The following is a 22,063-nucleotide window of genomic DNA, read 5'->3' as shown; positions in this document are numbered from 1 at the left end:
ATTTGCCGGTCCCGACTTGGGTTTTAAAGGTACAAATAATGGTTGAAGAGTTAACTTTCAGCTCCTAAAGAGTTGTAAAGATGTTAAGAAACACTTTAAGGAGGGTTAAAATTGTTACAAATACGGTTAGATCCACATTTATAATGTAGATCACCTTAATCGCACATTTGTGACAAAAAATCCAAACCATGTCAGCAAAGCACACTTATTTTCATAAAACGTCAACTGAGATACACATAACATCTACTATACCTAACGGTATATGTACAATTAGTTTTAATTATGGTGATACTAATCAGTAGTAAATAATTAAAAAGTCTGTCTTTACTTCTTTTAAGCTAGCACAAGTTTTGTTTCATAGCAGGTAAAATACTCTATCTTACGTTATTCTTTTAAACATAAAACGGTAAAACCGAATGATAAAATCCAACTTTTCGTAGTCGTCATGACTCCATTATCAAGAAAAAATATATCAGATCATGCAAGTTACAGCAGTTAAAGCGATTTTGGCGCAAAAGAATTGACATAAAAGGGAAGAAAATACTCTCGCACGAATGGAGTCTGATCGCACGTTGAGATTTGGCTTTAAAGCTCTTATAAAAAGCATTTTTATCACCAAACAGTCAAATTTGTTCCTGCATTTTTAAACACTTCGAAACGGTTTAACAGGTCCCGAGGCATCGTCCCGTGCACGATCTTGTAGTTTTTGGTCATGGCGAAGGATTGTTGTTTACGTCCTTTTACACGATTATGTTAATGTCCACGTGTGTAACTTACATAACCCAGGTCACATTGAAAACTATAAACAACACACTGCTGATTTACAACTAGTGGCTTTGTTTCTTTCACATTTAGTTCTCGTTCAATTTTTCGGCTCACAAACACAGGCTGGATGGTGGTGTGTACTTTTAGGCTCAAATCCTTTAGTTGTTTCCTCACAATATCTGCTGAGATTTGGTCTTTCAATAGCAAAATTACTCAAACCGTGTCATCTGTCTCTATAGATGGTGATAAAGGCTGCTGCTGGTCGCAAACCTTTGAGTCAACGAAACTTGTGATGGTAGAGTTAAGGAGGTGTTTGGGATACTTCAAACGTGAGAATACTGTCTTCAAACAGTCACATTCGTCGTAAAAATGTGACCAAGGCGAAGATAAACGATGTGCTAGATCAAGCATAAAAGCAAATTTGACCTGATGTTCTTGACTCTGTTCGTAACCATGTTTTGCTCGCAATTCAAACTAACAATGTCTCGGATGTACTTGCATTTCATTGAGCGGGAAAATAGCATTTCAACAGTACAACAGATTTTTCTAAGTCAAAATTGATGTGACTAAAGCTTTTTGCTGTCTAAAGCTATTAGAAAAGCACAACATTATCGCCACAGGGCAAACGGTCCCGGAAAAACTGTCAGCTATACGCTGTAATAGAAACCTCTATTAAACAGCTACCTGTTTTAAGCGGCAGCGGCCAGCTTCTTGCCGTCCCAAGGGTGATTTTGATTTGTTTTATACCTCTATTACGGCCAGGAAGATTTGAAATTGGATGTTTTTAGCCAGTTGAAGTTAAAAGAATGACAATGTGGAATACTGTAAAAACACATATTTAGCAGTATTTGATTAGTTTTAGTTTGTTTTTACTGCATAATTACTACGTAATTGTTTCTTTGGCTTTTGTTAGCGTTATGGACTGTATTATAACCATCATTGTTCCACTTTTTCTCCGATTGCATTTGTTTGTACTGATATTTGATAAACTGAAAACTGGACCACGCCCAACGCTGTTTTTCGTGTGAACCTCTATTAAACGGCCACCTCTAGTAAGCGGCCAGTTGTTTCATCCCCAAGAGTGGCCGCTTAATAAACGTTCGACTAGAGTTGATCAAAATTTGGTTGAGTGATGGCGTCATCGCTTGGCTAATTTGCATATTTTAAAAACTTGAATATCTCTGGAACGAAAAAAGATATTTGAAAATAGTAAACAACCTTTTCCGTCTCATACAGACTAAATTTTTATGTTTTAAAATGGCTCAGATAGGAATGATGCGAATTTCGTCACCGGAGCACTATTAAAAAATACAGTCAAAATTGCATTTTTTAATAAAGCGGCTTCGGGATTTACCTCGACCATTTTTCTCCAAACCTTGGAGTGACATTAAATTTTGTCGTCCAGTGAACAAGCTCAGTCAATACAGCACTTGTCAGTTACGCTTGTCAATAACTAGTTATTCGAGAAAGCCCAGAGGAAAAAAAAAACCTCGCTTTTCTGCACACGACCACCAGCCATTGGCTGATTGTTTGCGTTATCATAGCCATTCAGAATTTGCATTAGTGTGCAAGTAAAATTCTATTAAATCTCGATCGAAACAAAATTATATAATGATTTCTACTTGTACTTCTTAAATTACAAACTGGACAATGTTCACATCTTACATGCAACTTGTACAAAAGTTCAGTGATTGGCTTTCAACAGCTGCCACCGTACAACTTTCAGCTTTTTACATATCATAACTCCATGCTTGTCAGATTTCTAATTGAAAGAAAAAAAATAATAAAAAAAGGGCAAACAGGAATTATGAACACTAAGTTAAGCAAGTACTGTCATCCAAAATTTGCAATGCTGGTACATCCTTTGTTGAGCTTTAGTTGTTTGAGCTAAGCAAAATGTTTGTCCAGCTGATCGAACAGAGAGCATTTAACCATTATATTATGTTTGCTTTGCGTTTATGCTGTTTCCGTTTTGGTCTTCTCCTAATTGTACTTAAGTAACTAAGTAAACCTTCACTTTTGCACGTAACTCTGTCAGCTCTATAAATAAAACTGCTATCAATAGAGAGTCGGTAAAATTGATTTGACCTTACGCGACTTGACCATTCATTGAAGATATGATTGATCATCGCAGGCCTGAAGTTTTTCAGGCTTTAATTTCACAACTGCTTTAAAAGTTGTGTGCATAACTGCGATGATCAATCATATCTTTATATCATTCTTCGCAGTTCAAATATATGAACTTTCATATATTCATTTGTATTGACTATTCATTGATGGCAAATGATGCGTCCCTTTACACTATTTCATTCCATGAAAGGAGAACCTTACAACTATAAAGCTCAAGCGATTATACGGCACTCGTAACTGCTTTGGTTGTTTTCACGGCTTACCTACAAGTACAATGATTTGGAAGCCTGTCTCGTTTCCGGCAAAATATCCCAAATGCTGTAAGCGCCCGGAAATCGAAATTGACATAACTAAATTGAAAGTCATTACCGATAGCAGGACATATTGTGAAAAACAAACCGGCCAGTGCTGTTTATCTTCAGTCCAGGTGTACGAAAAGTATCTTCTTTTATTTTCGTTTATCCGGAATTTCCTCATGCATATCCGATTTAACATTACGCAAGGTTTGTATAGTTTCTTTCGCCGCTTCAATACGCTTCTTGCTAAGAATTCCAAGTTCATTTTAATACTACCCAAGGTTAAAAACATCGCACAAACAAAACAGCTGACAGGAAATGATAATTACTGACGGACAGAACCGAATTTTGCACTTATTAGTTTAGACAAAAACATATGAGGCTCACGGGGAATTAAAGAGGTCTAACAACACACATTTTCTGGTAAGTTCTTGTCCTGTACGATCTTACACTTTACCAGTATCCATATTTCTTTCGAAAAGGCTAACAAAATACATTTCCTCTAGTGACTCTCAGCCTAGATTTTTCCTTAGTATCTTTTAAAATTTGGTTTAATCACAGAATCGGCGTTTTACTATTACTCCGTTTCAGTAATGAAACAGAAAGTGTTTTTTCCCCTAACATCCAGTCATTTTTAGTTAGAACCTTGTTTAAATTTATGGAAAGTTATACTATAAAAACTACATATCTTCAGCCAAGCAATAATTTTCACTGAGAGATAAAAAAGAATAAACTAAGATATTTACCTTTGTGTGTCAGCAGCGATTCCACCATGAGAAGACAATATTTGTTGTATTTGGCAGTTGGCGTCTTCTTCCTTTTAGAAGGTCAGTGTTATCATTATTTTTTGTACCAACATGCGAGAAGGTAGACCTATTGAGATACTCATCGCACACAACACAATCCATTAGTCAAAATTCTCCGTCTCAGATTATTTCAAACTTAGCTAGGTAACTTAAAACGTCCCCCGAAACAACAAGCACATTTGGTAACTTATATATGTCTACCTGTACGTGTCAGGTTTAGGTTAGCGCGAATCAATCTCGGAGGTTACCAGGAAAATTATTTCTTTTGGTTTCGGCAGTTTAATATCAAATTCTTTCTTTTCTTTTTTTTTTTTTTTACGTTAGATCCTCTACCTCGGTATTTCTTAGAAGGAAAATCCCGTAGTAATAATAATAAAAAAAAACCTTTTTTCAGGAGCCCAGGGGTACACTGGTAGCCTTGGTTCGGGTATGTGGGGAAGGAGAGTTCGGAGAAGCCGTGTGCGATTGACATCTCAATCACCAAAGAAACGGACAACAACTACAAAGAGGATATTGAAAGTGACACATGATCCCAGCATGTACACCACGTGTACAACACGCAGTAATGCTGGCAACAACGGTGATACAAACAATATTAATGTTACTCCGCGTGAGAACACCCACCCAACAACACACGGTAATGCTTACACGTCCACTACCCAAGGGAATTTCCCTCCTGTAAACGGTGTCAACGTGACTCCACGAACTAACACTACAACGCAAAGTAATGGTGATTCTACACAAGCCATAAATGGCATCGATGTAACTCAACGTGAGAACACCCATCCGTCAATAGGCAGTAATGCTAACATGTCTACTACCCAAGGAAATATACTTCATGTAGACGGTGTCAATGTGACTCCACCAACAAACACCACAACACAAAACAATGCTGATTCTACTCAACGAGTGAACGGCGTCGATGTATCTCCGCATGACAACACCGCAACACCCTGGGACACGGAAACTACGAAAGGTAGCATTCGTGGCAGTAGTCCCTCGCCAATGATGGATGGCAGCGTAAGTTCATAGTGTGTATTGCTTTTTTTTTTTTTTCTTGTACGCCGCATATTATTGGAGGCTAATTGTGAGAGAAATAGTCAGCAATCTCAGCTACTACGTTAAAGCAAAATATAGCACTTCGACCGAGGTTAGGGCCACTCCAAAGTGCTAACCATGTCGTTACAACGTTAACCTGATTACAGTGTTGCATAATTCAGAAAAATTGATGAAAGGAAAGCAAAGTAGTGGGTTCATGCCATGTAAAGAATAATATTTTACAAGACATGTTTAAAAAAAAAACGAAAGAAGTGAGTCCTCTTTCTCATTTTCATTCATTCATCTCAAGCCTGTAATGAAATTTTCTTCCTCCAAGTTGGTAGTGACTCAATCTTTTTAAATTCAATACTGCTTTATCATGTAAATCATACTCGGATTGACTATTTTTACTCAGTAATATATTTTTTCAATAGTCAGACAAGTCACCCAATCAGCAATTTCTGGAGTCGCACAATTGCTTTATGGTGTCTATAGATAAGGTATGTTAATTACACCCACGCCTCCTCGATGACTCCTTACTATAACTCGCCCTTTGTGTATAGGTTTACAATGAAATAAAATAAAATAAAATAAAATAAGCTTCAAATTTTCCATTAATATCCATTGGTCTAACCATTCTAACCGTCTAGTCTACCGCAAATCTACCTACCAACTTATCTACATACTTACTTACCAACCTACCAGCCTACCGAATATACCCATCTACCCACCGCCCAATCTACCCACCTACCAAACTACAAAACTACCATGGCCCAACATGCAACCTACCAATATACCGACCTACCAAGGCCCACCAACCAACCAACATACCAACCTATCAACCCACCCAGCTACCAATACATGAATGCACCATGCATTAACGCAAAAAAGAAAAAAAAAAGCATCAAATCTCTTGGCATAGGCGATTTCATTCACCCATGAACACCGTTTGTTTTTTTTTTTTTAGTTCCTTTAAGGCCTTTTTCAACAAGAAACAAAAAAAGCAAAACTCGTGGAAAATTTTCTGGTTAATTTGATTTTTTGTTAGGATACGAGAGAGTTGACGTATAAACACCCTTCTGTCACTGACCACGATGAAATTCAGGACAGTTTGGAGGTGGCACTCATAAGCATCTCAATAGTGGCTGAAGTGTCATCACTTGCATTGCTTATGGCTGTAAGGCATGTAAAAAATTGAAATGTAAATCTTATGTATAGTGTTCAGGCACTTAGCTATACAAGCACGAAGCTTTGCTAGTTTACAGGCATGCCACTGAACCAAAGGAAACAACTATTTCAAATAAACGTAACATAGTTAAATCCCAACTGGCGGAGGGCAGACCAGTTGGGTATTTGCAAAGCGTGACCGAGGATTTGAACTCGGGACTACCGAAAAACAAATCTCTTTAGTGACAGGAAGGAGGCCTTGAACCCGAGACCTCCGGATTACAACACCAGTGTCCTAAACCACTCGGCCACGCTGCCTCCGGTTGAAAAATATACATTACGGTAAGACCGTGATTAAATAAAATTATATACATCACTTCACATTTAAGAGCCAATTCCTGTAAATACCAGTAATGAGATGACAGTCGCGAAATTTCGGATTTCTTCATATTTTGCCAAAATGACCTCTATAGTGAGTTGTTTTCGAAAATACCATTCAAAGATCCTGATCATGAAGCGCTTTAGTTTTCTCCAAATCGAGGAAAGTCCGAAAATGGCCATTTTACCTGCCTGCCGCCGCCGAAAATGGCCCAAAATCGTGCATTTTCTTTTCCTCGTACAGATCAACGCGATGATTTCTATCAATATACTTTGGGTAGCTCATAGTGCATATCTAAAGCAGCAAGACAGAAAACCACAAATGCTTCTTCGCCAATCGCACTACGCTTTCCAGATTTCTTCCTTACAAAGTTTCCAGACTTCGCTACCTTTGAAAATTCCACGACTTCGCCGTTCTGTTAGCCAGTCCGAATAACTGTCATGGTGTTAGTTGAGTAAGGCCCAGTTCAGACGTCGTGATTCTGCCGTGCCGAACTAACTTACAATTTGTGGTTTTCTGTCTTGCTGCTTTATACGTTTTGCAAGTGGCGGACGACTGTTGGAACATTTGAAGCAAAACGATGTCACAGTATGTGTTTTATTCAGAGGTATGTGCCGTATTAGGTGATAGGACACGAACGATTCATCTATAAATCTGGTGGTAAAAAAATAGGGGCAATTGTACCCATTAGAATTGCAAGCGCACGGGTAAGAAATACAACGGTCGAATTATCTTGCCGTAATATTTATACCACAACTCTGCGACAGTTGATCATGAGGTTTCGCCAACTGCTCGCGCTTTGTTATCATCAACTGGTTTAAGACCAGGCTTTCAAGAAATGCTGCGATAGACGGTTATTTTTAAAGTAGAGTGTGCCTATTTACCTGAAATTATAATAAAGTTTCCATACAACGCGCGCTCTGATTGGCTGAAAGAGCGTGCTTTATCAGAGAACAGAGCACGGGTTGATGACGGTAACTTGGCTTTCAAATTTTTGCTTCGGAATTTTGACAAATTTGACCCAAATTAAACATCCCCTGTGATTCAGACAAACGCAATGGAAACGAGCTATTTGTCTGTAGTAAATATGGCTCACAGAGACCATTCGGTTAGCAACAGTAGTGTTAAAACTGTACTAAAATAAGAAGTTTTGCTAGATTCCCGCCGACAAAACACGTAGCGAAATAAACAAATTCTCAACCTAAACAGTGCTTCGATAAAAGACATTATATTTGTTACGAAGGCAGAAATTATACTTAAGAAGTAAAACAACGACAGAAAACAACAACTAAACCGTCTCTGTTTACGATGAGAAGCTTTATTTTTGTAAAAATGCTCAATTGCTCAAACAACACTTACATGTAGTGTAGTAATGCTCGTTCTCCGGTCATCGCAGCGAAGTGAACCGACGAGTGGTCAGTGCAAAGCTTGCTCTAATATTCTCTTCTGTGCTTGGAGTAGAACCAGTGGGAGCCGTTTAGTCTTTCTAACTCTTACGCTAGTTCGGGCAATCTTGCTGCATGCGGCTACAAGCCGTAAATAACTGTAGCTCCGTTCAAATTCGACTTGGCATTTTGCATTTTCATCCGCAGGCTTTGAGCTCCCCGTTTCGTAATTTCCACTGGAAAAGTGCACGTTTTCATGGGCCACAATATGGCCGTATTCCTCTGGACTATAAACCTTCACCTGCCTTTAGATCCGTATTTAAAATTTAACTGAAAAGCGAACTTCGAAGGCATCGTTCTTCTCTCGAAAGCCGCTCAAACTACTCGAAACTGAAAGCTTAGCTGAAGGCCAGTTTGTGATTGACAGCTGTCGCTTCGTTAGCCAATCAAATTATTTGAACAATTCTAACAAGGATTCTGATTGGCTTATTTTAGCGTGCTTTATCAGAGAACAGTTCACGGCTGACGCCACTTTTGCTCGTTTGGAAAATAAACTTTGGTTTGAAAAAATTCAGCCAAATTCGTGAGGAAATTATCGGATTCTTTATCATAAAACAAATAAAGAAGCCTCGACTGTGCTCTGTTCTGTTGTAAAGCACTTAGGAAGCAGTAGAGCACTCAAGAAGTAGGGAAAAACACTCGACTACGTCTCGTGTTTTCCCCTACACTTCTTTCGTGCTCTACCGCTTCCTAAGTGCTTTACAACAGAACAGAGCACAGTCGAGGCTTCTTTATTTGTTAATGGTTGTGCTCGAATATTTACGCCAAACATGATGGATGCAACTGTAATCGATTGATTTATTACTCGAGTTTCAAAATGTCTTTTTTTTTTTTTTTTTTTTTGGCTGTGGGTCTTCCACATAAAACTGCTAATATTGAACGAATAATGTGTGCTATAGTTGTAACCTTCCAAAAGAAACATACAGTAGGCCGAAGTAAAATCAGTTTCGGGCGATATGCACGTACAGGTGATCGAAATAAATTTGCATAACATTACAATGTACCGAAAGCATCGTCTTTTTTCATTTAACTGCAAATGTTTGCCAAAGTTAATCATGCGGTCAATCTAAAAGGAAGAAAAAAAAAGCAAAAAAAGGCTTCCATTCGCTTATTTTTGTTCTTGATGAAGGCTGCTTTCCAAGTTCCATGTTGGTTTCACGAATGACGAATTTCTGAAAATGTACCACACCTTTATTGCTCTCGACAGGGTACTTTTTTGGGGCCGCGGAAGAGACTTTCACACAACATAATATGGAGTATGGGCTTTCAGAAAATTTTAGTTTCGACTTCAACTTCAATGTACCAGTGGGCTTTTGATGGTATTGAAATTAGCTAAAATTAGCCCTTTCGCTTACGAGCTTCGATGAAGGTACTTGTATTGGCCTAAAATATTATAACACTGTTACGAGTATCGTTGAAGAGCAGGGTTGTTTCCAGACAGAACTCAGGATCGCTGGTAACAGCAACAAACTAATTTATTTCCGTAAGGTAACTTCGTGAATTTACAGCACTAAGCTTCTCCAAATTTGAATCAATCTCTTTTACAGCAGAACCTCTCGCTCTAATATACACGGGGCTTAAAGTTCTAGAAACTTCTATTACAAGCTAAATTAAGTAGTTTGACATAGTTTCTAATCTGAGTAATTACATAAGGATTAGAATGTTCTGGAATGTTCTTATACAAATTGGTCACGGCTGAATGACTTCCGGTTCTAGATTGTTCTAGAACTAGACTTAGACAATTTTTCGAAACAAACACGTGGAGCTTTTGCTAATCAAATTAATGCTTTAGAAACAGCAAGACATGCACTATGAACTACCCAAAGTATATTGATAGATATCATCGCGTTGATCTGTACGAGCGAAAAGAAAATGCACAGTTTTCGGCCATTTTCGGCGGCGGTAGGCAGCTAAAATGGCCATTTTCGGACTTTCCTCGATTTCGAAAAAACTAAAGCGCTTCAGGACCTTTGAATGGTATTTTCGAAAACAACTCACTCTAGAGGTTATTTGGGCAAAATATGAAGAAATCCGAAATTTCGCGACTGTCATCTCATTCTTAGTATTTACAGGAATGACTCTTATTACTGCTATTTTCTGGTACTTGTTTCAATGTACATTGCTATTAATATCCGATTGTTTATTTTTTGTAGTTATTCTTTTACATTTGATTGGCGTGGCAGCTGTAGTATAAACCCCACCTTGACACTAAAACTCAGCAAAACATACTACACGCTAAACACAATAAACACAGCGCGCGCACAGCAAACCATTGGAAACAAAATCTCATATGTACTTTTCTTCAAATTTAAGCACTAAAATATCTCCAGAGAGAATCTTTGTTCACAAGAACCTCCTGTTCACACTGGCTCTCGGACATCTGGTGTATGTGTTTGATCTGAAGCTCTTCACATCGAAAAGTGAACATGCTGTAAGTACATGGTGTTGGCCTACAAGTTGGTGTAAGTAACCACCATCACGGTGTTTGCGAAGACTTCTCAACGAACTGGGATGTTTTGACTTTAGGGTTACTTCTTGTACAAACTGGTTTCTGATCGATTGGATTTGTGCGTTTTATAATAAATAACTCTAACAGAGACAAGTATAATTGCATGGTAATTTAATGACCTATCTGTACCAAAAAACCTCACACTTTTAAATATCCAATCAGTTAAATTTAAGGCTATTGTTCTTTATTTATAAATAAAATATTACTAATCCCATTTTGAATAATGTATACAAACCTTCACTTTATGAGTTATTTTTCAGCTGTTTCCGCCTTTATACAGATCATTTGCAGCACCATTACAGCCATCAAGCATTATCTCAGTACAGCTCTGTGTATGTGGATGCTGTTAGAAGGAATTAACCTTTACATGAAGGTGGTAAAAGTCTTCACAATTGGTATTGAACGGCAATATCTGGCCTATATCTTGGTTGGATGGGGTAAGACGCCAAGTGTGAGTTAAGATTGATAAATAAAGTTATTTTAGATCGGCTTTCAGTTTTTTCGCTTCAATTAATCTTTGAAAACGTTCGTCAATCTATTCAAGTGATTTATTTAACATAAAAAACGTGAAGACATGATAGATGACCAACTTCGACCAACCATGCCAGCTAATCACATGAAGTTAATAACGTTATCCATTGACGAGAATGACGTATCTTTAATTGACAGGAATACCCGCAGTTATTGTTGGTCTTGTAGCAGCAATCAACCCTTTTACTTATGACATGAGCGTATTGTTGCAAGAAGACATTCAATGCGGTTCACTCCAATTTACATTGACTTTTGACAGAGACAGGTCGGTTATTTACACTTTGAATTTCATTGATAATGCTGGCTTGATATTCGGGGCTACATTCAAAATCAGTCCCTGCTGGGGCACAAGGAATGGTGTTTGGGAAGGGGAAACTCCCCTTGGGATTTCAATTCAGTAAAAGAGCAGAAATCAAAGTTCTTTGTGTTTAAGATAGCCCTCATTTTCCACGCGGTAAATGCATTGATGTTAACTTTAAATTAAAATTACACGGGTGTGTAAGCGGTATAAATTATGTAGTGTTGCTTATGGGAAGGGAAGAGGAATTTTGGTTCAACCAGCATGTCAAGATGTTGTTAGATTGATAATACCTAATGAAGTGAAGAAACAGTGGGCATATCAAGATCTTGGCGTTTGATGTGTGAACAGTGACTGAATATTTTAGTATCAAATAGCAAACCCCCTTTTCAAAAGTGCAGAACATCCTTGAATCGATGGGTGACAGGACACTATTAGTTTTTCATATACTCCCAATGCAATGGGATTCAATTCTAGAGAAGTTGCGTTCCCAGCTATTCCAAGTCAGGACAGTGACAGTGTGATAGACCGTGTGATATTTTGGACCGACGAAGGCGAATTGACTTTTTCTTTGATGCTAATAGATGCTGGATTAACGGGACTTTGTGGATCTTCAAAGGACCTAATTTGGTCATTTTACTGGTACAGTTTCTTACCTCTTGTCTGATTTTTGCCATCTTAGCCTAAATGAAGTTTGCTTACTTACAAAACTTAAATAGCAAGTGAATATGAAAACTTAATATGAAACTTAAACAAAAAGTGAAGTGAATATTTCAATAAAATCAGTAATATTTAGTTCAGCTACCAACTCACTTCGCATTTAATTTAGACGGTGCTCAGCTCAAACACATTGGGATTCAAATGTATCATGTCTCCCTCCATCGGTTTCGACAAAAACTACGGAATGTTAATTTTGTCCCAGAACTTTATTGTTTGTTTGTTTGTTTTTCTGTTTGATTGATTGCTTGTTCCATTTTCAGGTAAACCTTGTGGTGTTTTCTGTCGTTCTGCGCGTGTCGTATGGAAAGATATCCGCCATATGTGGAAAGAGTTCCGTGAAGACTACGAAGTAAGTCAGTGAGACGCGAGCGACGTAACATGCCAGCAATCATGAAGATCAAAATGAAAGGACGTTCAGAAATTGCTGCCGGTTAAAGCGTTTCTGAAAAGTCAGGGCAATTTGGATCGTTTTTCAGAAGAATTGAAGGCAAACTGCTCATTTTCAATAGTGCATAGTTGAAGATCTTAGTGGTTGAACTCTCTGTTTTTTATGGTCTCTTCAGCGAAAGAAAAGAACAATATGGAACATTTCTTTATATGGAGAGTGGGGAAGAAAGCGAAAAACACAACTGGCTTTGTGCTGTTGAAGTTGAACACATGAACGACTTAAAAGAATATATCTCTGTTACTTTCGTTATTTGGTAAAATAAATGAACAGATATTATAACTGAGGCTTGAAGAAAAATGTTAGAAATGTAAGCTGATATTTGTGTACGATGCAGTCGTTCCTTCAAGCTGCCGGTTGGAGATCTAGCAAAACTTAAATCAGGGAACTGAAATAATTCATCAGAGGCTACCAATATTTGATAAAACGTCCTTTAGTAAAGCTCAGTAAAGCTCTTTGACCTATTTGGAACTGAAGGATTTCGTATATAAGACTTCACATAAAACAGAAATTTGTTAAAACGTACTCTCATGTACAGGTTTTGGTCGCCGAGTGCATTAAAATGATTTTAGGTCATTTATTTTATTCTTTTGTTCTCTTAATTTCTTTATCACTGATTGGCTTATGATTTCAATTTTTTTTATTATTTTTATTATTCGTGAAAAGTTTTATTAATAATCATCATATATACATTTTGATATGCGCCATAAAAGTGTCATTATTATTATTATTATTATTGTTTCTCTAATGAAAGCTTGTTCTAAATTTTATTGTTCCCAAAACTAACCTCGAAAGGTTGATACAGACTAATTTGTTGATTTTTTTGGGTCTTTCCCGAGTGTTTTTGTCCGACCAGCTAGTGAAGCTGCTGTTCGCTTAAATTAGCAAATCTCTTAGCTGGAGACCCGGCAAAAAACCTTGAACTCGAAATTTGGTTGCTAACTAGAATTATCTTCCCCATCTCCTGAAAAAATTATTAGATTCTTTCATATAACTTACGACAGAGAGAGAGAGAAAAAAAATAGGATTTATGGTTTGAAAAGGGGCAGCATCGATAAAACAAAATGGAAAGAGAAAAAGTACAAGTAAAGAAGCCAAAGTCAGCGTGCAACCCACCAGCAAATGGTGGGCGTATTAGCCAATCAGAGAGCGCGCATCTTTAAGGCTATTTATTATATGGCTGTGTCTCACAAGGACTGGGAACTACCGAATTCACGAATTTGATTGGCTGAGATCGATATTGACCGCGGTCTAGATTTTCCCATCTAGACCGACATCTAGACCGGTTTCATTTTGCGTTGAAAAAGTAGCAAACTAGAATACAAAAATGTTCTCCGTTTTCGTTTATTTTCTTCTCAATTATTTATGGCAGTGCCAAAAAGCCTGATGACAAAAAAAAAAGTAAAGAGGACGAGCAAGTTTCGGCAGGTTTAAGTTAAGCTCCTCTCCGTTTGCAAGCAAAATGTCAGCAAACCAGTTACATTAAACGAATTAAAGTTTTCTTTTTTGCCATATGATAAACATCTTATTAACCGAGTTAAGTCGGTCGTATGGGAGAATCTTGACCTCGGTCGTGTGTACAGACCTCACTGCGGTTCGGTCTGTACTCACGACCTCGGTCAAAATTCTCCCATACAGACCTCCTGCTCAGCTAATAAGAGCTAAGTTATAATCTAGTTTGTTAATCATGTTTATCTAGTTCAGTTACACTAGACACCTATTATTATTGACAATGTTTCTTTTATGGCAGGAAGGGACTAAAAGCTATTGCAGCCTTGCTTCCTCTGCTGGGCGTCACGTTTTTGTTGGGATTCTTTATCGACTTTCACTTTGCTGTGGGATATGCTTATGTTTTGTTGAATTCTATTCAGGTAAGATGTCTCGAGGAGATTTAACCCTCAGTCTGCTTTATTACGAATATACATGTAAGGCGTATTGTCCGTCAGGATACTGCAGAGATTATGAATGAAGAACTGACCTTTACGTTAAAAAAGGTATCTTTAAGGATGGCTGACGAGTTTTGCAGAATTTTGTAGATGGATGTTAAATTCGAGGACGCAGTCGGCTCCAAGTTTATTTGGTTTTGCTCAGATGTGCACTAGTTATGGATTCGTAGACCGTTGTACTCACATGTCATGGCCTCGCAAGCTACACGTACATATATCAACAATTCCAATAAAATACAATCTGTCGGTGTTGTCATTATTTCTTCATGCCCAAACTACATGTATAACAACAATTGACCATTTTATGATTTATAGAAATACCAAAACAGCAACCACAACAACATTACAACATTGCCGGCATGTTTAACGTCGGGCTAAAATATATTCATCATTTTAAAATCGCAGGGAGTTTTGTTTTTCATCTTTCACTGTGTTTTTGATAATGAGGTAAGTTGAACACTTATTTTAAAGCTTCCTAAATCGAAACCTGTAATTGTGTTCTATGAAAATAAACCAATCCAATCAATAGACTCTCCTAAGATTTACCCGAAAGCCACTAGCTAACTCCAAAAGAATTCTAGCATTTTTCTTTCAAGGGGTTTTTAACGATCTTCGAACGTTTCCATAGACTGCAGAATTGCCACCACTTTTATTTATGAATTTTCCATCAAGTCGCATTTGTTTGTCTCAGATAGCAGGGCAATTTAAAGATTCATTCGAAATTATTTGCGATAATGGATTGAGATCGTAAATTGTGTAGCTTGCTACAGGAGTATTAGACCAAACGAAGGTCATTAATAATGCATACAATTATCCATATATGTGTTTAAAAATAGAGTAGTGTTAGTCACGAGCTAACATTGTAAGATAATAGTTTGACTCTGACAATTTTTTTTTTTTTTTTTTTTTTTTTTTTTTTTTGATGTTTTCTTCAAGACGTTTCGGCTGGTGCTTGAGCCTTCATCAGTTGAAATACTAACGTTAGTACGCGTGATTAAAAAAAAAGTACGTCGAACGCGCGCTGAGGAAAATTCCGCATAAGGCTTCAAGAAAACGTAGCGCGAGATTTATGAGCGTGCCAAAGACTTGTAGACTTCCGGAATGGCGATGTGGTGAAAAATCAAAGTCGTCTTCAAACCATTGAGAACTGTGAACAGTTTGCTCCCGCGACCGAAAGCCCAGGAAAAGGTTGACCGGCCACAATCTGGCAGTGTACAAAATCGGTTGCACTAACTGTAGTTTTGTATACTACGGTCAAACGGTACGATCACTGAAAACTCGCATTACAGAACACAAAAGGGCTGTTTTTATGCTCGACCATGACTCCAAGATCTCCTGCCATATCCACGAAAACAACCACAAAATAGATTTTGGAAGTGTCAGAGTTGTTGGTCACGAGGCTAACTTCCACGAGCAACTCTTCTTGGAAACCTGGATGTCAATAAAGGATTCCGCAATCTGGAAATGACTAAATCGCCATCCCAGAGGTCACACGGAATTTTCCGCAGCGCGCGTTCGACGTGTTGTTTTTTGAATCACGCGCACTAACGTTAGTATTTCAACTGACGAAGGCTCAAGCACCAGCCGAAACGTCTTGAACAAAACATCCAAAAAATAGTCAGTGTCACACCATTATCTTACAATATGCATATATGTCCTGGCGATGCCTTTAATTTGTCCTTCAGTTTACAACATAGTCGTGTTATTTCCTGCCTTTGGGTTGCATGTTGATAAAGCGTTTGGAAATCCACCTTGGGTATGAATTTGTTTTCTATCACAGCTTGCCTTGTACCTGCTATGGTCTCTGTCATAAGTTAACGTCATGATTTCAGTGTCCATGCTACTCACAAGTTATTCTCTTCTCCCACCTCATCGAAAAAATACTCCACATGTGCTATACAAAATCTCTCTATTTAACTAAATCTCGCTTTATTTCAAATAATAACAGGTTCGAGATGCTGTGAGAAAAATGTTACAGAAGAAGAAAAAGTGGATCCAGAACCCCCTGAAATACAAGCAACGGAACAAAGTCAGCCCGAGAGATCGTGAAAGGTTGGTGTACCTACTGTTATTGTTTAAAGCCCGTGCCTACATTGACATGAGTTCAGACTCGTACTCTCGTCGAAATTGAATCCATTCCTAGTCATTAATTCACAGTATTCTCTCGTTTGAGACACACTCACTTTAGGGTATGGACCCAACTCTTTCCTTTAATCTAGGGCGCTTTTTCGTGGTTGTTTCACCCAAGCTTTGTAGTTTAAAGCTATGCCAGGAGACAATATTCACCAAAAACAGTATTCATGTATTACAATTATATTCTTTCACCGTTATCTTTTTCTTTTTCCTCTATAGGGAACCCAATGTGCCAAGAGTTGAAAACTAATAAACAATAACTATAGCCTAGAGTGTAACGGTCGCTCACAAAGTACTATAAAAATTTCATTTATTAATGCATACGTCTGAATGGTTGTTGTCTGGCAAAACAATCGGAAAATATTTGAATATAGCAGTTTTCAATTGAGTGTTCTAAAACCAAAAGCAAAGTAATTCCTTTTGTGAGGAGAAAGAATTAGATAATTAAGAGTGCCTGCCAGTAAAAATCAGACAAATTCTTAATTTCGCGGCAAGGGTCGAAAATTCGATTTCGCTCATTTTCCTATGGTAGATAGGCTAGGGCATGACAAAAACTACTGGATAGTTTTTTCGGCAAAATATCCTTTTATTTCAAAGAAACATGCAAATTACCAAATTCCGTTAAAATCGTCATTTGACGCACCATTTTATTAAACATGTTTGAGAGCCTCGCATGCAAAACCACATCATTCTTCCGTCTTTAAAACACTCAAATATCTTTGAGCAATGTTTAATTGTGTACTGGGTTGATTTTCGGGAATGTTGCGGTTTTTGTTGGCTGCAAAATAATTAAATTTCGAAGACATGTATTTCATTCACTTAAAAGTACTTCGTAAAAATAATTGATTTTCACCATGTGCGAAACCTCCAAATGGATTAAGCTTCTAGTGGTTGAATCGCAGAAGGATGGTCTACAGATTGCTGTAAAAATTTCTTTGGGCAAATGACTGTGAGCGACGCGAGAGCTTTTCAAAGTACGTTAAAAATGCAGATATTTGACCATCCGTCGTCAAATTTCAATTTACGGGTTAGACATGTATTTTAGCACGCGCCACATGTCTTGAGCTATATTAAGTTGAAATAGACACAGAGCTGATAATTTCGAAATGTTCTAACCTTATTTGCTGTAAAAGGCAGCTCCAAAAGCCGATTTGACGTGTTTCTGTCTCCATTCGTCGCACATAAAGCAGAAGTTTGCTTTTGTTTACACAACGTCCGATGTACATCGCCAACTGTCAACTTATTTAATGGTCGAATACCATGAATCTATGACCCTCTTTCGACGCATATGATCAGCACTGCATCTAAGTCGTCAAAAACGGCTAAGTGATTTGTAGATAGTTGCTTGCTTTGTACTACACCAAAACATTACGTTTGATCATCGTTTGATCTATTGCTGCTTGAATCCTTTGTTGCAGCGGTTCCTTGTTTGTTCGTCACGCAATGCTGTCATCTCATTTTAGGGGGTAGCGGTATGACAATTTCTATCCTAATACGTAAGGCTCCGTAAGGCTTGGAACCACAGGGAGCACACAATCTTGTTGAATAGAGAGAGATTAAATGAAGCAATGAAAAGAATGAATAGTTAGCCATTGCCCGTGTTGTCATCTTTTACTAGACCACCGCTACCTACACGCCCTGTGTAAATACTGTAATGCTAAACTCGTACCTAGGTCTTTTCGCGCTGTGCAATTATTTTTGGTTTACATATAATACAGTGGGCTACCCTCGGGGAAATGGGAGGTGGCCGCTTAATAATGGTTGGCCGCTGAACAGAGGTTGGTGTACCTTGAATATTTTTTCACTATCGTGTTAGAAATTTCTTAGTGAACATGGAGTCAATTCAAGACAATCATTATAGACGTCATCCTCGGAGACCCAGGAGCAGTTAGTGGGAGCGGGGAAAAGTCTAAACGGGTGAGAAAAATCCGGGCGAAGACCCGTTTAGAATTTTTCCCCGCCCCCACTAACTGCCTGTTGGTCTCTGAGAATGACGTCTATCATGATTGTCTTGAATTGACTCCATGTTTACTAAGAAATTTAGCTAAACTTATAACCCGATAGTGAAAAAATATTCCAGGTACACCAACCTCTATTAAACGGCCAACACCTATTAAGCGGCCACCTCCCGTTTCCCCGAGGGTAGCCCACTGTATTATAGCGGAGCTCCGGCGGCCCGAAGGGCCGCCAAGCGGAGCCCCATACTCATATAGGAGAGAAAAGGAAACCCATGAGTTGATTTTCTCATGGTCATCATGGCTAGCGGTATTGCTCGTGGGCGCGTACGCACGACGGCGATGACGACGACGACGACGATGACGGAGTCGCGCAACATGGCCGCCATACTCCAAATAATAGGTTAACAGAGACATGCAGTCTTGGTTTACCGTGTACTTCTTTGATATTGGACATCCATGTTATGATCAATTGACACCTGTCAAAACAAGGTATCCGCTGACCAGTATCACGTGGCCATATCGCGGGCTCAAGTTTACAGCTTATCGAGGTCGCGTGTTTTTTTTTAAGTTGACCGCTGACCAAGTGCTGGTTTTCGATTGGATCGCGGGCTCATCTCAGGTCAACTTGTTGAAAACAGGGCAGGATTGTTCGGAAGCCGGTTAACGCTAACCAAGGATTAAAAGTTAACCGAATTATAACTTTTTTTCTATACAAATGTTTTTTGGCTGCTTTGTTTTGTGTATATAGTGATTATTAAAACTCAAAACAGAAGGCCAAACAATATACAGAAAACCGCGCCGCAAAGCTACGAAACTGAAATCAAAATTCTACCTTCTCCTGGCTTATTTGGCTCTGAACAACGCGGCCCAGGAGCTACGCTTTTAGGCTGGCCTAAATCTATATATTATGTAAACCAAAAATAATTGCACAGCGCGAAAAGACCTAGGTACGAGTTTAGCATTACAGTATTTACACAGGGCGTGTAGGTAGCGGTGGTCTAGTAAAAGATGACAACACGGGCAATGGCTAACTATTCATTCTTTTCATTGCTTCATTTAATCTCTCTCTATTCAACAAGATTGTGTGCTCCCTGTGGTTCCAAGCCTTACGGAGCCTTACGTATTAGGATAGAAATTGTCATACCGCTACCCCCTAAAATGAGATGACAGCATTGCGTGACGAACAAACAAGGAACCGCTGCAACAAAGGATTCAAGCAGCAATAGATCAAACGATGATCAAACGTAATGTTTTGGTGTAGTGCAAAGCAAGCAACTATCTACAAATCACTTAGCCGTTTTTGACGACTTAGATACAGTGGTGATCATATGCGTCGAAAGAGGGTCATAGATTCATGGTATTCGACCATTAAATAAGTTGACAGTTGGCGATGTACATCGAACGTTGTGTTAACAAAAGCAAACTTCTGCTCTATGTGCGACGAATGGAGACAGAAACACGTCAAATCGGCTTTTGGAGCTGCCTTTTACAGCAAATAAGGTTAGAACATTTCGAAATTATCAGCTCTGTGTCTATTTCAACTTAATATAGCTCAAGACATGTGGCGCGTGCTAAAATACATGTCTAACCCGTAAATTGAAATTTGACGACGGATGGTCAAATATCTGCATTTTTAACGTACTTTGAAAAGCTCTCGCGTCGCTCACAGTCATTTGCCCAAAGAAATTTTTACAGCAATCTGTAGACCATCCTTCTGCGATTCAACCACTAGAAGCTTAATCCATTTGGAGGTTTCGCACATGGTGAAAATCAATTATTTTTACGAAGTACTTTTAAGTGAATGAAATACATGTCTTCGAAATTTAATTATTTTGCAGCCAACAAAAACCGCAACATTCCCGAAAATCAACCCAGTACACAATTAAACATTGCTCAAAGATATTTGAATGTTTTAAAGACGGAAGAATGATGTGGTTTTGCATGCGAGGCTCTCAAACTTGTTTAATAAAATGGTGCGTCAAATGACGATTTTAACGGAATTTGGTAATTTGCATATTTCTTTGAAATAAAAGGATATTTTGCCGAAAAAACTATCCAGTAGTTTTTGTCATGTCCTAGCCTATCTACCATAGGAAAATGAGCGAAATCGAATTTTCGATCCTTGCCGAGTTATTTTCCATATTTATGGACAGGGACTCTTAAGCACGTTTTACATATTCGCTTTCGCTGTCGGAAAATATAGAAATCCAACAGATATATTTGTACTTTAGTTCGTTTTGCATTTCTGAGTTACAGGTTACTGCTCCAGCTCATTGACCGTAACGGACACCTGCTAGTTTGTTATAGGATCATATCTATAATAAGCGTTGAATTGTGATTGCTACCTGCGATAGTCTTTTGTTAAAATTTTGTCTACCTGTGTTGTTTTGAAAGTTATTAATCTTGTAAACGTTGAATTCCGTTATAGCCAATCGAGCTTTCTGAAATATATTAGATAATGTTTAGTTAAGAATTTTTGATAGCTTTACGTAATCCATTAGAATTGTGTTTTCGGCTTAAATAGTCGTGCCTTGTAAAGTATTTTCTGTTTGTGTTCTTGGATTAAAACGATATCGTTGGACCTAGGTTCTGAGTGTTGTTGGCGTCTCTGAAGATAATTCCCTGTAACAGATCCGGTACTGATCCCCGCAGCAAGAGAGTTTGCCCAGGTTTTTACAGAAGCGCTTTCCCAGGCCAAAAACCTATTATCACACTTTGGCCAATCATAAATTACATAAAAAAAAAAAAAAAAAAATCAGATGAAACAATCAAAAGTGAAGCCAAAAACTTGTGGCCCTGGCAGAGCGTGAGAACACGAGTTTACTGTTTGCGAGTCACTGTTGTCTTTGGTTTTACTTCTGATTTGATGGCTTGTAATGTGGCATCACTTTTTCTTAAGCCAGTCACTTAACATGATAATCTGGTAATGCAATACTAAACCAAATGTAAATTCAGTCACCTTCGACACTCCAGGGAAAACCACTCTAACGGTAACTGTCCTTATAGGTATCTCGCTTTGCCTTAATATACATTTAGCCGTAATATTTCGAGAGACTGGATCAACAGGCACGGAGAACAGCTGGTAAATAGTTCATAGGTATCCCTATCATAAAGAAGATAATAAAAATAAAGTAATAATAAATTAAAAGCTAGTAGTCTGATAAAGGCTTCTATTCGCAAAATCGTTCCTACTCGACACACTCTGCCAGAGCTAATCACCTTGCATACGGTGGTTGCGCCCGCAGTACGAGAGGCAGTCAAAGCCAGGTTCTCCTATCTAAACTTCACGATGACAGTTTTTTCTTCGCAGTTATCAGAAATAAGGGCAATCCTTAAGTTTGGTTTTGGCCTCTTCTAATACTGAACTCGAGGGTTATGTGTTTAATTTGACGAAAACAACAAATTTTGTTCAAAGTAACTTAACTATTATCCTACCTGGCGACATTTGAAGAGCGACGAACAAGTTCCCGGACCCAGGGACCAATTTTTTAACAATG

General features: G+C 38.3%; 2 pseudogenes across 1 annotated transcript; one reads left to right on the top strand and one right to left on the bottom strand.

The window, feature by feature from the left end:
* Positions 1–472: 472 nt before the first annotated feature.
* On the bottom strand, positions 473–1,176 carry LOC149117862 (uncharacterized; annotated as a pseudogene).
* A 3,041-nt stretch (positions 1,177–4,217) lies between these two features.
* Positions 4,218–17,162, top strand: LOC110042318 (uncharacterized; annotated as a pseudogene). The gene is made up of 12 exons (XR_016206423.1): positions 4,218–5,017; positions 5,470–5,535; positions 6,084–6,236; positions 10,359–10,457; positions 10,816–10,972; positions 11,205–11,331; positions 11,949–12,006; positions 12,345–12,433; positions 14,280–14,400; positions 14,881–14,922; positions 16,424–16,527; positions 16,828–17,162. The product of XR_016206423.1 is annotated as an uncharacterized LOC110042318 (transcript).
* Positions 17,163–22,063: the final 4,901 nt, after the last annotated feature.

The sequence above is a fragment of the Orbicella faveolata genome, unplaced genomic scaffold, assembly GCF_042242905.1.
Source record: "Orbicella faveolata isolate gen_17 unplaced genomic scaffold, um_ofav_v1 contig_1, whole genome shotgun sequence".
NCBI lineage: Eukaryota > Metazoa > Cnidaria > Anthozoa > Scleractinia > Merulinidae > Orbicella > Orbicella faveolata.
The sequence above is the reverse complement of the archived record's forward strand: the minus strand, read 5'-3'. Positions and strand labels throughout refer to the sequence as shown.